We start from the raw sequence: 25,966 nt of genomic DNA on the forward strand, positions 1-25,966 counted from the left end.
TCCTTTGCTGAAATATCTTAAAGTAAATCCCAGATATGTCATTTTACCTCTAAATTCATTTTTTTTTAAATTTATTCATTTGAGACACAGAGATACAGAGAGAGAGAGAAAGCATGAGCAGGGAGAGAGGCAGAGGGAGAGGGAGAAGCAGGCTCCTCGCTGAGCCAGGAGCCCGATGTGGGGCTCGATCCCAGGACCCTGGGATCATGACCTGAGCTGAAGGCAGACGCTTAACCATCTGAGCCACCCAGGCGCCCCTCTAAATTCATTTTTAAGTGGACAGTATTTTAAATGTATTTTAAATGTTATATATATTACTATATTTTTATAATGCAATTATTATACCTAATTAAAAATAATTCATGGTATCTTATATTCAGTCCATAATCTAATTTCCCCAATTATCTCAAAAATATCTTTTAAAAATATTTATCTTTAAATATATGTGTATATATATTTTTATCAAGGTATAATTGACACACTTTTTCAGGTGTACAATATAATGATTCAACATACTGCAAAATGATCAGAAGTCTACTTAACATCTGTCACCATAGTTACCAAATTTCTTATGATGAGAACTTTTAAGACCTACTCTCTTAGAAACTTTCAAATATGCAACACAGTATTATTAACAATAGTTGCAATGCTGTACATTATACCCTCTAACTTTTAACTGGAAGTTTGTACTTTTTGACTCCTTTTACCCATTTCATCCACCCCCACAACCCCTACCTCTGGCAACCACCAATCTGGTCTCTATCTATGAGGTTGGTTTTTGTGGTTTCTTTTAGATTCCATATAGAAGATCATACAGTATTTGTCTCATTTACTTCACTTAGCATAATCCCCTCAAGGTCCATCCACACACACACTTATACATATACACTACTTCTTTATCCATTCACTCCCTGATGGACATTTAGGTTGTTTTCATATCTTGGCCATTGTAAATAATGCTGCATATACCTTTTTTTTTTTTTTTAAGATTTTATTCATTTGACAGAGAGAGATACAGTAAGAGAGGGAACACAAGAGAGGGGAGTGGGAGAGGGAGAAGCAGGCTTCCTGCTGAGCAGGAAGCCTGATGCGGGGCTCGATCCCAGGACCCTGGGATCATGACCTGAGCCAAAGGCAAATGCTTAACGACTGAGCCACCCAGGTGCGCCTGCATGTATCTTTTTGAGTTAGTGTTTTCTTTGAATAAGTCCCCAGAAATGGAATTGCTGGATCATACGGTAATTCTATTTTTATTTTTTTTTAAGATTTGAGAGAATCCTCAAGCAGACTCCCCTGCTGAGCATGGAGCCCTACATGGGGCTCTATCCCAGGACCCTGAGCAGACCACTCAACCAACTGAGCCACCCAGGTGCCTCCTAATTTTATGTTTTTGAGGAATCTCCACAGTGGCTGTACCAATTAACATTCCCACCAGTAGTGCACAGGGCTCTTGTTTCTCCATATCCCAGCCAGAATTAGTTATATCTTGTCTTTTTGATAATAGCCATTCTAATAGGTGTTACAGCTCAGTGTGGTTTTGATTTGCATTTTTCTGATGATGAGTGATATTAAACATCTTTTCATGTACCTGTTGGGCATCTGTAGGTCTTTGGAAAAATGTTCAGATCCTCCACCCACTTTTTTTTTTTTCCAGATTATTTTGCTATCAAGTTGTAGGAGTTCTTTAAAAAATATATCCAGAATATATAAAGAGGGATGCCTGGGTGGCTCTGTTAAGTGTCTGCCTTTGGTTCAGGTCATGATCCCAGCGTCCTGGGATCAAGTCCCACATCGGGCTCCTTGCTCAGTGGGGAGCCTGCTTCTCCCTCTGCCTGCCACTCCCCCTGCTTGAACTGTCTCTCTCTCTGACAAATAAATAAAATCTTTATATATTCTGGATATTAACCCTTTATCAGATATATGATTTGCAAATATTTTCTCCCATTCAGTAGGCTGCCTTTTCATTTTATTGATGGTTTCCTTTGACTGTACAGAAGCTTTTTAGTTTGATGTAGTCCTACTTGTTTATTTTTGCTTTTGTTGCCTTTGCTTTTGGTGTCAAATCCAAAAAATCATTGCCAGAACTGACGTCAAAGAGGTTACCACCTATATTTTCTTCTAGAAGTTTTATTGTTTGAGCTCTTACATTCAGTCCTTAATCCATTTTGAATTAATTTTTGTGCATTTGCACATCGCTGTCTGGTTTTCCAACAATAAAATTTATCTTTAAACATTTATGTATGCATGTATGTATTTAAAGATTTTATTTTTAAGTAACCTCTACACCCAATATGGGGCTTGAACTCACAACTCTGAGATCAAGAGTTGTGTGTTCTACCAACTGAGTCAGCCAGGCACCCCTAAACATATATATATTTTTAAAGGTTTGAGAGATTGCGTGCGCACGCACACACACACACCCGTGCACACACGCAAGCGATGGGGGTGGGGGGGTGGAGGGACAGAGGGAGACGGGGAGAGAGAATCACAAGCAGACTCCCCGCTGAGCACGGAGCCAGGGGCCAGATGGGGTGCTCAATCCCATTACCCCAAGATCATGACCAGAGCCAAAATCGAGTCAGATGCTTAACCAACTGAGTCACCCAGGCACTCTCCCAAATATATATATATATATATATGTGTGTGTGTGTGTGTATATATATATATTTTTAAGATTTTATTTATTTGAGAGAGAGAGGATGTGAGCAGGGGGAAGAACAGAGGGAGAGAAAGCCAACTGAGCACCAAGCTTGAGGCACGGCTCGATCTCACACCCCAGAGATCATGACCTAAGCTGAAATCAAAAGCCCAATGCTCAAACGACTCAGCCACCCAGGCACCCCTAAACAAATATTTTGAAAATATCTTTTTATAAAAATATTGTTTAACTCAGAATCTGAACAAGTTCCACACATTTGGTTATGTCTCTTAAGTCTTTTATCTTACACAGCAGTACCCCATCCTTCCTTTTTTTCCTTTCTATTCCTTGATTTGTTGCATAAACCAAGTATGTTCCAAGTATGAGACATACTAAAACAAAACACAACACTGTCCATTTGAAATTCAATTTTAACTAGTGTCCTGTTTTGTTTTGGCCTAATCTTTTAACCCTATATTAGAATCAAGTTCCACATTTCCGGCAAAAATACTTCACAGGTGCTACCATGTGCTTTAAAATACATCACCTGGGCGCCTGGGTGGCTCAGTCGTTACATGTCTGCCTTCGGCTCAGGTCATGATCCCAGGGTCCTGTGATCGAGCCCCGCATCAGGCTCCCTGCTCAGTGGAAAGCCTGCTTCTCCCTCTCCCATTCCCCCTGCTGTGTTCCCTCTCTCACTGTGTCTTTCTCTGTCAAATAAATAAATAAAATCTTTAAAATACATCACCCTAGGGGCGCCTGGGTGGCTCGGTCACTAAGGGTCTGCCTTCGGCTCAGGTCATGAACCCAGTGTCCTGGATTGAGCCCTGCATAGGGCTCCCTGCTCCGTGGGAAGCCTGCTTCTCCCTCTCGCACTCCCCCTGCTTGTGTTCCCTCTCTCGCTGTGTCTCTGTCAAATAAATAAAATCTTTAAAAAATTTTTCTTTAAAAAAAAAAAATAATAAAATACATCACCCTCACATCAGAATATATGCAAATGTCTGCTAGAATTGCAGCCTGATTCCTTCATTGTAAAGTTCTCTCATCAGCCATTAATCCAACGGTTTCATCCAGTGATGACTGCTACCTGCCTCAATTATTTCATGAAGGGCTGCAAAATGGTGATTTTCTGAATATATCATTATTGGTGGAATTTTCCTGTAAAGAAAAACTTTTTGTCAACAACTAGAGCTACTTGATTATCCAAAGTAGAGTCTGTACATGAATGCAGGAGTGGTATCTAATGAGTTCCTTTAGGATTTGGATTTTGCTTTTTTGGGGGGGGAGTAGGGTGCTTTTTAAAAATTCACTATTAACTCATGGTTTTGTTTTGTTTTGCTGTTTTTAAAATATATATTCTACGTGTTGCAATTAGCTTGGTCTTTGACAGCTTCATCTTTTATATTTCCTGACCAAAACCTAAAATGAGCTTTCCGCCAAGAAACACTCCTCTGTCTTAGAAGTAGCTGCCACTGTCCCACATCCAGCTAAAGATTATGCATTCCCAGCAAGTCTTAAGCACAGAGGGCCTGAGCATTAGGGAAAGAAGGAGATCAGGAATAGCTCTATACAGCCACAACTAATCCAGAATGGTCACTACTTACTTCATATTTGAGTTACTGGATATTCTCTCTAGATCAATTTTCAACTTCAGTGTCAACTCCAATCAATTAGTTTTGGCTTCTGGAAGTATTTATTAAGAAGGATTTTGAGCATTTTTAACCATTAATAGAATACAGGATGAGAATTGGGGTATTGTCAAATCATTTCCATTTTGTTTCTTGTGCTCCTCATATATTGGGAGTTAAAAATTTACCACTGACACCTTTGTCACACTGTGATAAAATGATGTAAATAGACTTCCACAACATAAAGGTGATAGGATACAATATCCACTAAGAAGCAAAACTATCAGACAAATAAATGGTATTAGATCAAAATTTTTAGTAAATTATTTCAAATATTTTAAGAAATTTGACCTCAAATGTCCTCTACCGCTACTAGTTCATAACATTTCAGATAAACATGACAAATGGATAAAGGAAGAGTTAGAGGGGCGCCTGGGTGGCTCAGTCGTTAAGCGTCTGCCTTCGGCTCAGGTCATGATCCCAGTGTCCTGGATTAAGCCTCGCATAAGGCTCCCTGCTCCGTGGGAAGCCTGCTTCTCCCTCTCCCACTCCCTCTGCTTGTGTTTCCTCTCTCGCTGTGTCTCTCTCTGTCAAATAAATAAATAAAATCTTAAAAAAAAAAAAAAAAAAAGGAAGAGTTAGAGATCAAGGCTGACGGCTGTTGATTTTGTTTAGTGTTTGAGCATTCCTACTACATTAACTACAGAGCAAAGTGGGTAAATAAATACATATTTATACAAATACACAAGTACATATCTGTGCTTTTTCCCCTCCTATACCCATGGTAAATAATCCAAATCTATTCAGTGTTTTTTCTTATTAAGCCCTTATTAAAAGTTGGAATCCCCTTTTTGGGGTGTGTGTACACAGTAGTGTACAATTCCATGAATTTTGACAGTTGTATATACCTGTGAAACGACCACCACAATTAGAATATAGAACATTTTCATTACTTTCAAAAGATTCCTCATGCCTCTTTGCATTCCATTCTTCTCTCTGCCCCTGGCCCTGGGCAACCACTGATCTGCTTTCTGTCATTATTTATTAGTTTGTATTTTCTAGAATTTTATATAAATGGGATTATACAATATAGTCTCTTTTGTATCTGGCTTCTTTCATTTAACATAATGATTTTGAGATTTATCTGTGATACACATCTCACTCCCTCATTTTCCTTAGAAGGAGAAAAACTGGATGAATCAATGAGTGGCCCAACGTAACATAGCTCTCAAGTAAGTTCTAAGACTGGAACTTAAGTCTTCTCATGGCCAGTCCCATGTTCCTTCCGCTATTCCAGCTGCCTCCTTCACAAGTAGGGGCAAAGACAGCCACATTGCCATCCCCCTGCCACAACAGACCTACTGTCTACGCTGCTCAGCAGGCCAGGAGCCTCCTGCATCTGTGCTGCAGCAGGGAATGCCTCCCACCTGCCATCACCAAGAAAATTCCCTGCACATCAGTGAAATCCAAATGGGGCCAGATGGGCAGGGTTTTGTGTGTGTGTGTGTGGGGGGGGGGGGAGTGTTAATATTTATTTTATTTATTTGAGAGAGAAGAGAGCGCATGCGAGCGGGGGGGGGGGGGGGGGAAGAGGCAGAGGGAAAGGGAGAGAATCTCCAGCAAACTCCCCGCTGAGTGAGGAGCCTGATACAAGGGCTCGATCCCATGACCCTGAGATCATGACCTGAGCCAAAATCAAGAGTTGGATGCTCAACCGACTGAGCCGCCCAGGCGCTCTGATGGGCAGATTTTTATACATAGGGACCACTCACATTCAATGCCACAAGTATGCAGAGTTCTCTTTTGTGACACCCAGAATCTGCTAGGTCTCAGCTGTCGTGTTAACAATCAGAAATTACTCTTGGAAGAAATCCAATTGGCAGAAATTCAAACTTTCTTATCCTGGTGTTAGAGAAAATCAACTGGAAGGAATATATGCAACTTTATACACAATTAAGGAAGTTTATTCACATTCCAGGATGTGGATAAGATCCAACTATTTCACATGCTCTCTCAATCTCTCCATTCACCTAAAACATGTAACTTTATCCATTTAAATTGGCTGAAACTGAACTTGGAATCAGATTAACTCTCAGTCATCTAGCTGTGTAAACTTGGGCAAAGTCAGTTTCTCTGAGTTTAATTTCCCCTCTCAAAGGATGCAGTAAGAAATTTATGTAAAACTAATTTGAAAACTGTAAAGTACTCCATAAGGATGGCGACATGCTCTTATTCAGCACTGATCACTGTGCCTGGCATGTAGGAAGTGCTGGCTGCCTGACTAGATACAAATAGATGCACCATATGAAGACTTTTAACATTGTTAAAAGATAGTTTCTATTATTTGGTGAAAAGCTGAATATATAACAGAATCAAAAAGTAAGGGACTAGAGATACTAAAGTAGATATACTTGCAAAATATACTAATTAATAGTAATAGTATGTGTAGGCTTCTATTAACTTCAAATTATTTCATCAATGACAATTGTACAAGTACTCTTCTCTTTCATTGGCATAGTTAACATAAATGATTACATATATAATGTGGAGATATTAGATGATGCTATATATTAAAAGACTAACACTTGATACAAATATAAGTCATGTGTATGTGTGGTCTTACTTGATTTTTCTTTTAATCAACTTTACTTACATATAATAAACTAGACCCACATCAGGAGTAGAGTTCTACGAGTTTTGACAAAATACAATCAAGATAGTCCCATCAGTCACTTCTAAAATTTCCTAATACACTCTTGGCTATCAATCCTTTCCTCTACCCTGGGCCCAAGGTAATCACTGACCTGCTTTCTGTCACTATAGATGAGTTATATTTTCTAGAATTTCACATTAAATAAAATCATATAGTGTCATTGTTATTTTAAATCCACGTAACATATAGAGAAAAGAGATTTTCAACGGTGTGAGTTTTCTTTCTTAGGCCTTTGGAAAAAAGTTAAAATGATATCAGTTTTCATAACTTTTTTCACTGACCTAGATGACATCTGCTAATAAAGGAAGACTTTTTTTTTTTTTTTAGATTTTATTTATTTGACAGAGAGAGATACAGCGAGAGAGGGAACACAGCAGTGGGAGTGGGAGAGGGAGAAGCAGTCTTCCCGCGGAGCAGGGAGCCCGATGCGGGGCTCGATCCCAGGACCTGGAATCATGACCTGAGCCGAAGGCAGACGCTTAACGACTGAGCCACCCAGGCGCCCCGAGGAAGACATTTCTTAAATCAGTCTAATTTTTTTAAGTCAACCTGAGAAAAACAAGGAGTTGGTGAAACAAATACACATATAGTGTCAATGACTTGGAAAAAATATTCCTTATAAAAATTGTTTGAAGCAATCCCATGGGTAAATTGGATCTCTATCTCTATCTATCTCTATCTATCGATAGAGATAGATTTTTTTTAATTTTTTTTTTTTTTTAAAGATTTTTTTTTTTTTTTTATTTGAAAGAGAGAGAATGAGAGAGAGAGCACATGAGAGGGGGGAGGGTCAGAGGGAGAAGCAGACTCCCCGCCAAGCAGGGAGCCCGATGCGGGACTCGATCCAGGGACTCCAGGATCATGACCTGAGCCGAAGGCAGTCGCCCAACCAACTGAGCCACCCAGGCGCCCGATTTTTTTTAATTTTTAAGATTTTATTTATTTATTTATTTGAGAGAGAGAGAGAGAGAGAGAGCACATGAGAGGGGGGAGGGTCAGAGGGAGAAGCAGACTCCCTGCCGAGCAGGGAGCCCGATGCGGGACTCGATCCTGGGACTCCAGGATCATGACCTGAGCCGAAGGCAGTCGCTTAACCAACTGAGCCACCCAGGCGCCCCAGATATTTTTTTTAAAGATTTTATTTGAGGGGCACCTGGGTAGCTCAGTTGTTAAGCATCTGCCTTCGGCTCAGGCCATGATCTCAGGGTCCTGGGATCGAGCACCGCATCAGGCTCCCCGCTGAGTGGGGAGCCTGCTTCTCCCTCTCCCTGCTGCTCCCCCTAATTGTGCTCACTCTCTGTCAAATAAATAAATAAAATCTTCAAAAAAATTATTTTATTTGAGAGAGAGCACGAGCAGTGGGGAGGAGAAGGGGCAGAAGGACAAGCAGACTCCCCGCTGAGCAGGGAGCCCCATGAGGGGCTCCATCCCAGAACCTTGGGATCACAACCTGAGCCAGAGGCAGCCGCTTAACCAACTGAGGCACCCAGGAGCCCTGGATATATTTGTTTAAATTTTTATTTTGGGGGGGCCAAGAGGCGTGTGGACAGAGGGAAAGGGTGAGAGAGAATCCCAAGCAGGCTCTACACCCAGCACAAAACCCACAGCAGGGCTTGATCTCACGACGCATGAGATCATGACCTGAGCTGAAATCAAGATCTCACGACCCCAGGATCACGACCTGAGCCAAAGCAGCCGCTTAACTGACTGAGCCACCCAGGCACCCCAGTAAATAGGCTATTTTTGCTAAAAGAGTTCTGTCTTCTACGTCAAGGGGGAGACAACTGAGTAACTAACATGAACCCAGTGGCAGGTATTAGTATTTCAAAAAACCTGAAGAAAATATCAGAATCCACTGTTATCTTCACAATTCTATAAGCAGACTATTCAATACATCTAATAAAAGTTTCTGATTGCTATAAAAAAGTAGAAAATCTAAACCTAAGGTCTATATATTCCTTGCTAATCAGAAAAACTGGGGGAAAATGGCCCAAGTTCAAAAGCACCCAAGTTATTTTTAGTTTCCCAAATTCATGTGACATCACATATACTTGAATTATCAAAGAGGGAATAGGAAAAAAGGGTCAATAAATCCCTCCAGGACATCATTAAATTCTAACAACTTTATTGAGATATAATTCACATACCATAAAACTCACCCATTTAAAGTATACAATTCAATAGTTTTTAGTATATTCAGAATTGTGCAACCATCACCACAATCCAATTTTAGAACATTTTTATCACTCCAAAAGAAACTTCTACCATTAAACTTTAGATATTACATTAACATCTAAAAGGGAAAAGCTCTTCCCCTAAAGCTTTCACTTCTATAATTATCAAAACCAAAGTTAACCATGGAAGAAACTGAGAAAATGTACTGAAATTTTCTGTAGAAATTTGAGCTGCGGGGGTACCTGGCTGGCTCAGTCAGTAGAGCCAGACTCTCAATCTCAGGGTCGTGAGTTAAAGCCCAAGTTGGGCATGAAGTCTACTTTATAAAAAGATGCACATGCTGAACACTTAGACTCTTCAAGCAGAGAATGAAAATCTCAAGAGCTTTACTTGAGTAAATTAGAAAGGCATAACAAACATGTTCTAAGTGGGTGTGATGGCTATAGTTTTTAAAAAGTAATTCAAGGGGTGCCTGGTTGGCTCAGTCAGTAGAGCATGTGACTCTTGATCTTGGGGTTGTAAGTTCAAGCCCCACGTTGGGTGTAGAGATTACTTTAAAAAAAAAGGGGGGGGGTAGGGGCACCGGGGTGGCTCAATTGGTTAAGTGTCTGCATTTGGCTCAGGTTATTATCTTAGGGTCCTGGGATGGAGCCCCGTTCTCAGACTCTCTGCTCAGCAGGGAGTCTGCTTCTCCCTCTCCCCTCGCCACCCCCTGCCCCCGCTCCTGCTCTCTCTCAAGTTAAATATTTTAAAAAACTAAAAATAAATAAAAATTTAAAAAGAGTAATTCAATATTAGCTTAATAACGGATAAACCATTTTATTCAGATGCTTAGGAACTGTATTCTTATTTATTTTTAAAAAATTTTATTTGACAGAGCAAGAGAGTACAAGCAGGAGAAGCGGCAGAGGGAGAGGGAAAAGCAAGCTCCCTGGTAAGGGTGAGCAGGGAGCCCAAGGTAGGGCTCAATCCCAGGACCCCGGGATCATGACCTGAGCCGAAGGCAAACGCTTAACCGACTGAGTCACCCAGGCGCCCCTCCTTATATATCGTACATAAAATAAATTTGTCTGTTTAGAAAAAGAAAAAAGAGCCTGACTCACTTGTACATGGACTTCAGGGTATTAAATAATCTGTTATTTTGATAATGGTTAATTGATTCCTCTTTAAAGGGTATTTATTTATATTATAAAAAATACAGTGAAGAGGAAAGTAAAATGTGGTTTTGGGTAGTTTTTATAGTAGCTGAAAACCTGCATGTGTTCATAATCTTTTTAAAAGAAAAATAGTCAAATTGATTACAGAAAAATTCATGTTCCCAAATTAAAAAAAATTCTCTCCATTCAACAATAAAATTTCAAATTATTTTCTAAAATATTTTATTTATTTATTTGAGAGAGTACGAGAGTGAGAGAGAGCACGGGCGGTGGGGGAGGCAGAGGGCGAGGAAGAAGCAGTCTCCCTGCTGAGCACGGAGCCACACGCAGGACTCGATCCCACCACCGTGAAATCGTGACTTGAGCCGAAGGCAGACACTCAACTGACTGAGCCACCCAGGCACCTCAAAAATTCAAATTATTTATGCTAAGCAACTCCTGAAACAACTAAGAGTTCATAAATGCCAGAATTATCCAGATCATTTGTGAGGAAATTAAAAAAAACACAGCCACACAGTAGACAGAACTTAAATGTAACTAATCCTATACAGACCCTGACAAATAACAACTTACAAAGTTCTTTAAATGACCATTAAGTTTTGGGGCGCCTGGGTGGCTCAATCAGTTGAGCGTCTGCCTTCGGCTCAGGTCATGATCCCAGGGTCCTGGGATCGAGTCCCATATCAGGCTCCCTGCTCAGTGGGGAGTCTGCTTCTCCCTCTCTCTTCTCTCTCTCATGTTCTCTCTCAATTGGGAAAAAAAAAAAAATCTTTAAATGACCATTAAATTTTAAGTAAATATTTCTGTATGGAAAAGCTTTTTTTTTTTTTTTTAAAGATTTTATTTATTTGACAGAGAGAGACACAGTGAGAGAGGGAACACAAGCAGGGGGAGTGGGAGAGGGAGAAGCAGGCTTCCCGCCGAGCAGGGAGCCTGATACGGGGCTCAATCCCAGGACCCTGGGATCATGACCTGAGCCGAAGGCAGACACTTAACAACTGAGCCACCCAGGCACCCCTGGAAAATCTTTTAAAAAGGCTCATTTAGCAAGATACATTTATGAAATGTGAAAGGATAATATCTCCTTCTAAATATGATTTTATTCTATTAGAGAAAAAGTTCTTAATGAAATGGCAGAGAACATATGGTTCTTGAGAAAAAGAAAAGAGAGGTGCAGTGAAACAGGTTATCTTCACCAGGGGAAAAGAAGTGTGGAAGAACAGAACAGAATAAATTAGAGAAGGCAGAGCTATGGAGAACTTTCAGAATCAAGAATCATGGGGCTAGGGGTGCCTGGGTGGCTCAGTCATTGGGCATCTGCCTTCGGCTCGGGTCATGATCCCAGGGTCCTGGGATCAAGCCCCGCATCAGGCTCCCTGCTCAGCGGGTGGCCTGCTTCTCCCTCTCCCACTTCCCCTGCTTGTGTTTCCTCTCTGTCAAAAAATAAATTTAAAAATCTTAAAAAAAAAAAAAAAATCATGGGGCTAAATCAGTAATACTGAAAAACAGTTTGACATTATCTTATGAAGTTGAGCCTTCATATATCACAGAACTAAGCAACTCAATTCCTAGGTATATACCCCACAAAATGTTTGCACATGCTTTAGGAGGCACATACAAATATCTTCATAGCCGCACTCTTCACAAGAGCCAGAAGCTGAAAATAACCTGAATGTCTATTGGCTGGAGAATAAATAAATTTGGATATACACATATAATGGAATATTATACAATAGTGATAAAAGAATTATAGCTACATTCAGTAATTTATCAAATCTCAGAAACATCATGAGAAAAACAAATACTAGAAAACTGTTTTTATTTATAAGGTTCAAAAGCAAGCACATCCAATGTATTATTTAGGCATGTAAACACAAAATGTAGAATAGTGGTTACCTCTGAGGAGAGAGCAGGGAAATGTGCAAGAGGAGAACATAGGGAGATCATGTGCTACGTCCTGGATATTCATTTTGTATTATGCTTTATAATTTACATATATGTTTCACACTTATTCTTTGGTATGCACCACATTGTATTTCTATAAGATTAAAAAAAAAAAAAAAGAAAAGGAATTCTACAGCTAGCCAGGTCAATAGAAATCATCTAGTCAATAGCTGATCTAATCTAGAATATTTAGCGCATGAAAGATTCCTTCATGCCTTGCAGTTTGGCTTACAGAGCATTTAAATTTTTTTTTAGAATTAGTTGCACTATTTAAAAATCAAGAGCAATTAAAAATAATCCAGTTTCTACTTTTCTTGAAAATTAAAAGATAGTTACATTGCGCCTACAATAAGATAAGTCAACAGATGAAAACTGAGTTGTGTCTGCCCTCTTTAGAAGACCATATACTACCCTATACACCATGGTCTCTCTGCTCCTGGTTCCTTTATGCCAACCAACTTTATTCATTTACATTAATTGGTTAGCCCTGGGGGCATTTGAGAGCCAGGATGTAGTCCAACACTTTCATTTTATGTGGTAACTAAAGCTCTGAATGATTAAGTGACTTGCCCAAGGTCACATAGCTTTGATAGGCTAAACCTCCATGGCCTCTTCAAACATCTTCCTATTTTCCACTCTCTATATACTCAATTATGTATGTTTTAAACAAATATGCTGTTCTTGAAAGTAAGGGACTACATAGGAAGGTTAGCATGCATTAGAGCATATTACACTCTAATTATTATTATAGTAGTATGAAAACAAAAGGACTAAAATTGCTTTCTTTTCTTTTTTTTTTTTTTAAGTAGGCTCCATGCCCAGCATGGAGCCCAGCATGGGATTTGAATTCAGGACCCTGAGATCATGACCTGAGCTGAGATCAAGAGTTAGATGTCCAACTGACTGAATCACCCCAGTGCCCCAACTAAAATAGCTTGATTGCCAAGAAATATTTCTTCACCTGAGTTCCCCTAAATTGTGACAATGACCACTTTTAAAAATATATAAAACTTTACTGAGATCTAATTCACATAGCATACAACTCACCCACTTTAAGTGAATTCAGTGGCTTTTAGTGTATGTTCACATCCTAAACCTCCAACCCATTCAGCTGTAGGACACATTAACAATGATCACTTTTTAGGGGATTGCTAACAAAGTCACTGGGGTCTACTGTACCATTAGAAATGTATATAATACAAACCCAACATTCTCAATCAATTTTCATTAAAATGTTTCTGTACCCCATGTTAGGCATAAGGTCCCTAATAATAACATAAGTAATTCAGTATTATCATTGGAAGATTAAAAGGTGGATGATAGGGCACCTGGGTGGCTCAGTTGGTTAAGCGACTGCCTTCGGCTCAGGTCATGATCCTGGAGTCCCGGGATCGAGTCCCGCATCGGGCTCCCTGCTCGGCAGGGGGTCTGCTTCTCCCTCTGCCCTCTTCCCTCTTGTGCTCTCTGTCTCTCGTTCTCTCTCTCTCAAATAAATAAATAAAATCTTTAAAAAAAAATAAAAATAAAAATAAAAGGTGGATGATAGAGTATACTTTTCCCCCAACAAGGGAGTTAGTTATTTCAAACTCTAGGGATTATTCTATCTATAGACTAGTGATCTCAACAGAAGACAAGTGATACTAAACAACTGCTCAGAACAACAGCTGCAAAGGAATGAGAATATATGACACTTAATGGAATTCTTAGGGCTAGATGTGGACTGTGGGATACCAATCATGTGAGTTATACCCAAAAGCAGTTTTTGAGAGATTCTTTTTTCAGTGGAAAAAGAAAAGGTTCAAGTTTATGGTTAAGTAGTTAATACTTTGCAATTACTGCAATTCCTTTCAAAAGCCCCACTATGAGCTTATTAAATTTCTTAGTTTGGTAAAAAGCATGGAAGCAATCACCTAAAAATAAACATAAGAAAATTATTGAACCCAGTTATCTGAAAACAATATAAGTATTACTCTCTCTAAATACAGAAGCTTTTTTTTAAAGAATTTCCAGGAATAGATGGTAACCAATGTTGGGTTTAAATTCAGTGCTTTAATTTTAAAATCCTGGTCTAATCCAAACTGTAAATTGTCATTTGCAGATTTTTGCCATTTTGCAGTTATAAAATACTTTCAACAAAATATATCTTCATGCGTTTCATTGGAAAAATAACTATTATAATCAGTTTTTTTTTTAAGATTTTATTTTTAGGGGCATCTGGGTGGCTCACTCGGTTGAGTGGCTGACTCTTGTTTCCTGCTCTGGTCATGATCTCAGGGTCCTGGGATGGAGCCCTATGTGTGGCTCCACTTTCATTGGGAAGTCTGAGGATTCTCTCCCTCTCCCTCTGCCCCTCCCCCAAGCTCATGCACGTGCGTGCACTCTCCTTCTAATCAATAAATAAATCTTAGGGGGAAAAAAGATTTTATTTTTAAGTAATCTCTACACTGAACATGGGGCTCGAACTTACAACCCTGAGATCAAGAGTCACATGCTCCACTGACAGGCTCCAGACGGCCAGGCTCCCCTATTATAATCAGTTTTTATAAATTACTAAATTACTAAAATGATATAGATTCTTTTACTCAAAGTTACATCCTTTTGGGAACTGGGGCCACAATGGCACCAGGAATTATTTCTAAAGGATGCTGAAGGTTCAACATCCACAAATCAATCAATGATACACTACATAAATAAAAGAAAGGACAAGAACCGTATGATCCTCTCAGTAGATGGAGACAAAGCACTGCACAAAGTACAGCATCCTTTCTTGATTAAAACTCTTCACAGTGTATGGATAGAGGGTACATACCTCAATATCATAAAAGCCATCTATGAAAAACTTACAGCGAATATCATTCTTAATGGGGAAAACCCGAGAGCTTTTCCTCTAAGGTCAGGAACACGACAGGGATGTCCACTATCACCACTGCTGTTCAACATAATATTAGAAGTCCAAGCCACAGCAATCAGACAACAAAAAGAAATAAAAGGCATCCAAATTGGCAAAGAAGAAGTCAAACTCTCACTCGTTGCAGATGATATGATACTTTATGTGGAAAACCCCAAAGACTCCACCCCAAAACTGCTAGAACTCATACAGGAATTCAGTAAAGTGGCAGGATATAAAATCAATGCACAGAAATCAGTTGCATTTCCATACACAAACAACGAGACAGAAGAAAGAGAAATTAAGGAGTCGATCCCATTTACAACTGCACCCAAAACCATAAGATACCTAGGAATAAATCTAACCAAAGAGGCAAAGGATCTATACTCAGAAAATTATAGAATACTCATGAAAGAAATTGAGGAAGACACAAAGAAATGGAAAAACATTCCACGCTCACAGATTGGAAGAACAAAATATTGTTAAAATGTCTATACTACCTAGAGAAATCTACACATTCAATGCAATCCCTATTAAAATACCATCTACTTTTTTCACAGAACTGAACAAATAATCCTAAAATTTGTATGGAACCAGAAAAGACCCCAAATAGCCAGAGGAATGTATGATCCTCAGAGGACAGCCAGAGGAATGTTGAAAATAGCCAGAGGAATGTTGAAAAAGAAAACCAAAGCTGGTGGCATCACAATTCCAGACTTCAAGTTCTATTACAAAGCTGTAATCGTTAAGACAGTATGGCACTGGCACAAAAACAGACTCACAGATCAATGGAACAGAATACAGAACCCAGAAATGGACCCTCAACTCTATGGCCAACTAATCTTCGACAAAGCTGGGAAGAATATCCAATGGAAAAAAAGACAGTGTCTTCAACAAATGGTGTTGGGAAAATTGGACAGCCACACGCAGAAAAATGAAACTGGACCATTTCCTTACACCATACACAAAAATAGACTCAAAATGGATGAAAGACCTAATTGTGAGACAGGAATCCATCAAAATCCTTGAGGAGAACACAGGCAGCAACCTCTTCGACCTTGGCCAAAGTAAGACCTAGACAGGTCTCGAAAGGCCAGGGAAACAAAGCCAAAAATGAACTACTGGGACTTCATCAAGATAAAAAGCTTTTGCACAGCAAAGGAAACAGTCAACAAAACCAAAAGACAACCAACAGAATGGGGAAGAAGATGTGGGCAAATGACATATCAGATAAAGGGTTGGTATCCAAAATCCACAGAGAACTTATCAAACTCAACACCCAAGGAACAAATAATCCAATCAAGAAATGGGCAGAAGAGGGGCGCCTGGGTGGCTCAGTTGGTTAAGCGACTGCCTTCAGCTCAGGTCATGATCCTGGTGTCCCGGGATCGAGTCCCGCATCGGGCTCCCTGCTCAGCAGGGGGTCTGCTTCTCCCTCTGACCCTCCCCCCTCTCATGTGCTCTCTCTCTCTCTCTCTCAAATAAATAAATAAATCTTTAAAAAAAAAAAGAAATGGGCAGAAGACATGAACAGACATTTCTGCAAAGAAGACATCCAAATGGCCAACAGACACATGAAAAAGTGCTCAATATCACTCAGCATCAGGGAAATACAAATCAAAACCACAATGAGATACCACCTCACACCAGTCAGAATGGCTAAAACTAACCACTCAGGAAACGAGAACTGTTGGCAAGGATGCGGAGAAAGGGGAACCCTCCTACACTGTTGGTGGGAATGCAAGCTGGTGCAGCCACTCTGGAAAACAGTATGGAGGTTCCTCAAAAAGTTGAAAATAGAGCTACCCTACAACCCAGCAATTGCACTGCTGGGTATTTACCCCAAAGATACAAATGTAGGGATCCGAAGGGGTACGTGCACCCCGATGTTTATAGCAGTAATGTCCACAATAGCCAAACTATGGCAAGAGCCCAGATGTCCATTGACAGATGAATGGATAAAGACGATGTGGTGTATATATACATTGGAATATTACGCAGCCATCAAAAAATGAAATCTTGCCATTTGCAAAGATGTGGCTAGAACTAGAGGGTATTATGCTAAGTGAAATAAGTCAATCAGAGAAAGAATTATCATATGATCTCACTGATATGCGGAATTTAAGAAACAAGGCAGAGGAGGGCGCCTGGGTGGCTCAGTCGTTAAGCGTCTGCCTTCGGCTCAGGTCATGATCCCAGGGTCCTGGGATTGAGTCCCACATCGGGCTCCCTGCTCAGTGGGAAGCCTGCTTCTCCCTCTCCCACTCCCCCTGCTTGTGTTCCCTCTCTCTCTGTCAAATAAATAAATAAAATCTTTAAGAAAAAAAAATTTTTTTTAAGAAAAAAAAGGAACGATGCTGAAAAAGCGAAGAAAATTCAAAGAATTCCATTCAGCAGGATCTAAATTATTAATATGTAATTAATTGTGCTACCTGATTAATCTTCCAAGACTTGTGATACAAGGCAATTATCATGTCCCTTTTTAAAAATCAAGAAACCAAGGCATAGATAATTAAAAACAATTATATGAGGGGTGCCTGGGTGGCTCAGTTGGTTAAGCATCTGCCCTGGGCTCAGGTCATGACCTCAGGGTCCTGGGATCCAGCCCGGAATCTGCCTCCCTGCTCAGCAGGGAGTCTGCTTCTCCCTCTGCCTGTAGCCCTCCACCACTTGTGCTCTTTCTCTCTCTCAAATAAATAAAATCTTTAAAAACAAAAAAACCAACTATATGAATTTGGTATGTTGGCTATGCGATTCTATGCCACTAGTTTTAACCAATCTCAACACAAGCAGGTAACTAACTTAAAAGACTGCTCCTCAGGGTGCCTGGGTGGCTTAGTCAGTTAAGCGGCTGCCTTGGGCTCAGGTCATGATCCCAGGGTCCTGGAATCGAGCCCTCATGTTGGGCTCCCTGCTCAGTGGGGAGCCTGCTTCTCCAGCTCCCGCTCCCTCTGCTATAGGCTCTTTCTCTCTCTGTTAAATAAATTTTAAAAATCTTAAAAAAAAAAAAGACTGCTCCTCATTGCTGGTGAAACCTCAACTAGAGTCTTTCTGGCCTGAATATTGTACAGTATTATTAGCTGGATGCTCCTAGGATTCCAGTGTAACTTTAGTTCACCTCACAATAAAACTGACAATCTTATAGACGTCTTGCAGCAAAAACATGCTGGGATCATTATCAAAATGTTTCCATGATTAAGCATCTAAACTACCTGTCAGTAACCAAACTCATGACCTCCCCACAAAACCGCCCCTCCACCTTTCTTTTCCATGGTAGGGGCGTGGGGGTGGGTAAGTGACAATATCACCCACCAGTGACTCAGAGCTAAACCAGGAAGCATCCTAGATTCCTTTCCTCTACTTTAATCCCAAATCTAATCAACAGGTTCAGTCAATTTAATAACAAATATTTGTCAAATTTCCCCTCTCTATTCTCATTCCAACCACCACAGCCTTGGTGGTTTCAGTCCCAGTATCTTTCACCTAGATAATTACATGTCTCTTAACTGCTCTCTCTGCCTGCCTCCAGTTTTGCCCCCTCCAAACCATCTTCCATACTATAGTTGACCATTCTTTAGAAAGCACAGTTATGACTATGCTGCTTCCCTTTACCTAAAACCCTTCAGTGTCATACTGTCATCTATCTAAAGGGCAAAGTCCAAGCTCCTTAGCACATCCTACAAAGCCTCCTATGGTCTAGCCCCTTCCTCTTCCCAGTTTAGTCAACTTCTTAGACTGTTTTCTCTGTGCATTTATTCACATTGCACTTTTAAATGGTCTCTTCCCACTCTCATCAAACCTCATTTACTTGCCTACTTCTTACCCAATGATTAAAGCATAAATGAGGTCTTTTCTGATCTCCCCGTATGTGGCTGGAAGTCCCGTATGTGTTCATATCATACCTTTTGCACGTCTCTATCATTGCAGTTACATTCTGTAATAATTATCTATGAGGATGTCTATTTCCTCCACTAGAACATGATTTCCTTGTGGTAAAGGAATGTGTCTTATTCATCTTTTTATCCCCAGTTTCTTTTTTTTTTTTTTAAGATTTTATTTATTTGAGAGAGAGAGTGTGTGTGAGAGAGAGAACACGAGCAGGGCAGAGGGGTAGAGGGAGAAGCAGACTCCCCGCCGAGCAGGGAGCCCAATGCAGCACTCCATCCCAGATCACGACCTGAGCTGAAGGCTGACACTTAACCAACTGAGCCATTTAACCAACTGAGCCACCCAGGTACCCTTATCCCCAGTTTCTAAAACAGTGTCTGGAAAAAAGTAACATTCAATAATTACTTAATGAATAAATGAATAAATATCCCTACACTATTTTTAAAACTATACAAAAGCATTTGATACCGTTTACAGTCATAGGTGGTAGAAACTTTTGTATCAGGATAATTTGCTCAGGAAAACTCAAGAGTTGGTGCCCTGACTCACTGCTCCTTTGGCAATAAAATGAAACAAGATTGTATTACTCAAGTGAATTGCTATGGACATAGCTATGGTCACAGTTCCAACAAGAACCTTCGATCCAGTGACTCAAGAAATCAATTTTGAGGGCCTTTTATGAACTAAGCCCTGTTCTAGACATAAGAGGTTACAGCAGTGAAGAAAACAGATAAGGTCACTGCCCTCAAGGTCTATTATTGTAGTGGGAGGAGATAATATCAAACAAGATAATTTTAGATAGTGATAAGTATGATGAAAAATAAAGCAGGTGAAGGGTTTATTTCACATTGGATGATTAGAGAAGACCTCATTCAAAGGGACATTTTAGGTGAAATGTGAAATAATACAAAGGAATCACTCATGTAAAGATTAGGAGGAAGAGCATTCCAGGTGACTACACTGGCCTTAAGGTGGAAATGAGCATGGCATGATCAAGCAAGCATTCAAGAAAAGACCAGTTTGGCTCTAGCACAGTTGGTGAGAGGGAAAGGAGTATGAGATGACGACAGAAAGGTGGGGCCAGATTATGAGGGTCAAGTAATGGTGTCTGGATTTTAATCAATTAATTATTTTAAAAAAGATTTTATCTATTTGAGAGAGAGCGAGCATGGGTGTGCACATTGCGGGAGGAAGAGGGACAACCAGACTCTGCTGAGTGCAGAGCCCTACACGGGGCTGGATCTCACAACTCTGAGCTCATGATCTAAGCCACAATCAAGAATCTGATGCTTAGGAGCTAGGGTTGCCTGAGTGGCTCAGTCGATTAAGTGTAGGAGTCTTGGTTTGGGCTCAGGTCATGATCTCAGGGTCATGAGATCCAGCCCCACATCAGCCTCTAGGCTCAGTGCGGAGTCTGCTTGAGATTCTCTCCCTTTCCCTCTCCCTCCCCCTCTCCTGCTTTGCCCCTCTCCCCACTCGAGCATGTTGTCTCTCTCAAATAAATACAATCTTAAAAAAAAAAAAAAAGTCTGAAGCTTAACCAACTGAGCCCCCCAGGCATCCCTATTTATTTTTAGGAGAAGGAGGCAGGGGAGGGGCAGAGGGAGAGGGAGAAAGAGAATCCTAAGCAGGCTCCACACCCAGCATGCGCCAAATGCCCAGCTCAGTCTCAAGACCCTGACTGAGATCATGACCTGAACTGAAATCAAGAGTCAGATGCTTAATCAACTGAGCCACCCAGGCACCCCTGGATTTTAATTTAAAATGAAAGAGGAAGTCACTGGATGATTTTAAGTGAGGAAAGGACAAGATCTTTAAAGATTACTCTGCAAGTTCTGTGGGAAATGGATTGTAGGGGATGGGCAAAAATGGAAGGAGGGAGATCATTTAGGAATCTGCTTGTAGTTAAAACAGGCAAAAAATGATAGTGACTTGGGAAAAATGTTTGCTTTTGTAAGGATTAATTGGAATAATGTAAATAAAATGCTACATTCAGTATCTGACACAGAAGCACACAACAAAATGATATAAGATAATATAAAACATATATTGGTCTCTGCCCCTGGTTCCTGGCACAGAACTCCTAAAACCCTGGTAAATTCCTAAGTGATAAGAGTACTAGGAGCGGGCAACCCTGTCAGGACCCCTCTCACTCTTGAGAGCTTTTTCTGTATCTTCATTTAGTAAACTTCTATCATTTTACTCAAAAACAAAACAAAAAACCACACACACAAAAAAACCCAAACGAGTACTAGGAGCATCTTTTGTTCTCACGAGGCAACTCTGGGTGGGCGTTGGGCACCAGAAAGATCAAGCCATAAGCAGAAGCTTGAACTTTTTAGCCCTACCCCCCATTTTCCAGAGAGGGAAGAGAAGCTGTAAATGGACTGAATAACTGATCACACCTATGTGACAAAGTTTCCACAAATATACCAAAAGTATGGGGTTCAGAGAACTTCCAGGCTGGTGAACACATTCATACTAGGAGAGTGACACACCTCAACTCCATGGGCACAGAAGCTCCTATCCTTGACACTGTCCCAGACCTTGCCCTATGTATCTCTTCATCTGGCTGTTTATCTACATCCTTTATCGTAACCTTTAATAAACTGGTTAACTTAAGTGTTTCCTTCACTTCTGTGAGCCACTCTAGCAAATTAATTGAATCCAAGGAGGGAGTCACGGGAACCCCTGATTTGTAGCCAAATCTGACAGAAGTTGTGGATAACCTGGGGGCCTACTACTAAGAGTTGGCATCTGGGGTGGGAGCAGTTTCGTCAGACTGAGCCCTTAACCTGTGGGATCTGACACCATCTCCAGGCAGGGAGAGTTAGACTGAGTTAAATTATAGGACGCACAGCTGGTGTCATAGAGAATTGCCTGGTGGGGGAAAAGTCCCCACACATTTGTCCGAAGTGTCAGAAGTCCTCTATATGAGTGGTAAAGGAGACACACAGGAGGAAAAGAAATGAGGTTTTCCCTACACAGGAAGACATATGGGTGGAAAACTGAGTTTTCCCAATACAAATGGTACCTATTATTAGTTTATGCCTATGGAAGAGTCTTCTTGTTTAACAGGATGTGAACATCAAAATCCTTGAGACAATAACTAGGGAAGTATACAATGACCACAATACTCAAAGTATGAGTAAAACTATTACTCGTTTAACAAAATTCGTTGAGGATTTACTCTGAACAAATTACGAACAGGTTTGCTAAGGCAGTACAAGAAAGTGGATTAACTGATCAATTAATCTGTAAAGGACTGAGAAGAGTTCAACCCCTTACATTACAAACAATGAAATAGCAGCCCAAAGAAACTGCTATTCCTCCTAAACTGGATGATGAGGATCATGCCCTAGTTTGCCCCACAGACATTGCATTAGGACATATAACAGTTAAAGATTTAAATTAATAACATAAACCAAAAGCTTTTAATGAAATAATATGTGGTCAGTACATTGATGTACTATGCTAAGAAAAATGTAATATTTATATAAAGCCCTGATATAGTGCTTTGCACTGGGTAAATGCTCAATAAATGGCAGCTATCAGCTCCAGCTGTACAGTCCTTGGAAGGCTGAACGTGTGATGTTTACCTGATATTGATAACCAACTGCCTGAAGAAATGAACAGACATTTCTCCAAAGACATATAGATGGCCAACAGACACATGAAAAGATGCTTAACATCACTAATTATCAGGGAAATGCAATCAAAACCACAAAAAGATATCACCTTACATCTGTTAGAATGGTTAAAATAAAAAACACAAGATACAACAAGTGTTGGTGAAGATGTAGAGAAAACGCACCCTCATGCAGTTAGGAATGCAAACTGGTGCATATGAATATGAACACAAAACACTAATTTGAAAACAGGGGCACCTGGGTGGCACAGTCCATTAAGCAACGGACTCCTGATTTCTGCTCAGGTCATGATCTCAGGGTCGTGAGATTGAGCCCCACACTGGGCTCGCTGCTTAAGATTCTCTCTCTCTGGAGGCCTGGGTGGCTCAGTCGGTTACGCATCTACCTTCAGCTCAGGTCATGATCCCAGGGTCCTGGGATCAAGCCCCGAATTGGGCTCCTTGCTCAGCGGGAAGCCTGCTTCTCCCTCTGCCTGCTGCTCCCCCCGCACGCCACGCATGTGTGCGCGCTCTCTCTCTCTCTCTGACAAAGAAAAACAATCTTTGAGGGGAAAAAAAAAAAAGATTCTTTCTCCCTCCCCCACTGCCCCTCCCCTTCTCCTCTTTGCACACGCACTCCCTCTCTAGAAAAAAAAGTATAAGGGCACCTGGGGGGCTCAGATGGTTAAGTGTCTGCCTTCAGCTCAGGTCATGATCTCCAGGTCTTGGGATCGAGCCCTACATCGGGCTCCCTGCTCCACGGGGAGCCTGCTTCTCCCTCTCCCTCTGCTGCTCCCCTTGCTTGTGCTCTGTCTCTCTCTCTCTCTCAAATGAATAAAAATCTTAAAAAAAAAAAAAAGCATAAATGCATCCTTATTTTTATTGCAGCATTATTTACAACAGCCAAGCAGCCCAAGTATTCTTTTTTTTTTTTTTAAGATTTTATTTATTTATTTGACAGAGACAGACACAGCGAGAGAGGGAACACAAGCAGGGGGAGTGGGAGAGGGAGAAGTAGGCTTCCCGCTGAGCAGGAAGCCCGATGCGGGTCTCAATCCCAGGACCCTGGAATCATGGCCTGAGCCAAAGGCAGACACTTAACGACTGAGCCACCCAGGCGCCCCCCAAGTATTCTTTAATAGATGAACAGGTAAAGAAGATAGAATACATATACAGTGGAATATTATGGAGCCATAAAAAAATGCAACCTTGCCATTTTGCAACAAAATGGATGGATCTAGAGGATAAAATGCTAAGTGAAGTAAGTCAGAGAAAGACAAATACTATATCACTTCACCCCTACGTGGAATTTAAGAAACAAAACAAATGAGCTAAGAAAAAAAGAGACAAACCAAAAAACAGACTCTTAACTACAGAGAATGAACTGATGGTTACCAGAGGGGAGGTGGGTGGAGGGAATGGGTGAACAGGTGAAGGGGATTAAGATTACACTTATGATGATCACTGAGTAATGTAGAGAATTATTGAATCAGTGTATTGTACACCTGCAACTAGTAACACTGTATGTTAACTATACTAGAATTTAAAAAAAATAACCAATTGCTTAAGTTGGTAGTAGAGTCACAGGAATTCTAATATAATTCAACACTTTGATTTTCCAGTTGAAAAAGTGAGGTCTAAAAGGGCTAAATGACTTGCAAAGTCAGCCACAGGGAGTAGAGACAGAGCCAAAGCCAAACCCTGAATCCCCAATCTGGTTTCCATTACATGTCACAGATCTGCAGTTTAGCTATATGGTTGTGGTCAAACTTTTATAAGAGGATAATAATAACACAGCTATTATATCTGACTTTTTCAATCCTCTTATTAAAATCATTGAGCTATGAATTTCACATGAGAATCATCAACAATCCAGATTGGCAATATAGTCTTATGAGTTGACAAAACAACAGTCTTGGTAATGCAATTCTATCATGGACAGCTGATGAATGGACAACTACCAGGGCAGCTGTTATATGCACCTGAAGCAGAGTGACTACAAGGAGAAAATGCTTTAAAACCGTTTCCACAGCACTCTTAAAATGTGACAACAGCTGTGGGTCACTAAGAAACTGAGATACTCCTGGAGTTCAGCAACAACAGGAATGGTTTGTTTTAAGCAAAGACTCATTAAGAAGTTTAATAAAAGCACTGGGAGAGGGCGCCTGGGTGGCTCAGTTGGTTGGGCGGCCGCCTTAGGCTCAGGTCATGATCCTGGAGTACGAGGATCGAGTCCTGCATCGGGCTCCTTGCTCGGCGAGGAGTCTGCTTCTCCCTCTGACCCTCCCCACCTCATGCTTTCTCTCTCTCTCAAATAAATAAATAAAATCTTAAAAAAAAAAAAAAAGCATTGGGAGAATAAGACTAAAAGCCACAATACCAGAAGAGTTCTAGCAAACTCTCCAAAAAAATTTTTCCTTTCACCAACAGTGGAAAGGCCAACCGTGGACTTTCAGGTTCTACCGAATATGAGATTAGGGTACCCTCCCTCTACTCCCATAAAAAACAACAACAACAACAAAAACCCCTCTGAACGGGAGGGAAAACAGGGCAGTGCATAGAGGAAAACCCAATCCATCTGTGGTGAATTAAACTCAAGTATTTCCTGAAAACTCTACTGTGTGTAAGACACTGGGAATAAAAGATGGTCGCTCTGCCTCAAAAACCTCTAAATTATATGGGAGGAACGAGGAGAATGAGGCTCACGGAAGTACCCAAATAACCCAAGGCCAAATAGAAGTGCTCCAAGGTTCCACTCAGGGCCATGGGTTCAAAGGCAAGAAGATTTCGAGACTCAGAAAGGCTTCATGGGAGAAGTAGCGCTCGAGATAATCACTGAAGAAAAGGCAGAGATAAGGGGATAAAGGGTAGGAGAGGAGGTGAACGTTCGAACAACCAGGAGAGGCCAAACCCGGGTTTCCTTGCAATCGCCGCCTCCTCTCACGCTCTGCAGGCGTCCAGCGTGCCCTCTCCCGCGGGGCAGAGGCCTACCCCTCTCCTCCCCGGTTCTCCCCACCATTTCTCACCTCAGTGGCTTCCAAGTTCCCCCTCGGTCAACCCTGAGGACAGAAGACAATGCCGACAGGAGAGAGCCCCAAAGTTGGCGGGCGTGCTGTCAACTCACCAGTTTTTGAGGCGCGGGCCAGGCCGCATCCCCATGGTAACGCCACCAAGCGCGGGTTCGAACGCCCGCGCCGGCGCCCGCGCGCCGGCAGCCCCGCCTCATCCACCAATGGGCGCCGGGGGAGCTCGTTGACGTTAGAGGCCTTCTTCTCGAGAAGACCAATCAGGGATCCAAGGAAGCAGTG

At 41.1% G+C, this 25,966-nt stretch overlaps 1 protein-coding gene across 1 annotated transcript in view; it reads right to left on the bottom strand.

Moving 5' to 3' along the window:
• Positions 1–25,883, bottom strand: part of KIF24 (kinesin family member 24) — an 82,570-nt gene extending 56,687 nt beyond the window's left edge. The window contains exon 1 of the mRNA XM_021691541.1: positions 25,783–25,883. The gene's annotated coding sequence lies outside the window, so the exon portion shown is untranslated. The remainder of the gene's footprint in view (positions 1–25,782) is intronic.
• Positions 25,884–25,966: the final 83 nt, after the last annotated feature.

This window comes from Neomonachus schauinslandi, chromosome 13, assembly GCF_002201575.2.
Source record: "Neomonachus schauinslandi chromosome 13, ASM220157v2, whole genome shotgun sequence".
Lineage (NCBI taxonomy): Eukaryota > Metazoa > Chordata > Mammalia > Carnivora > Phocidae > Neomonachus > Neomonachus schauinslandi.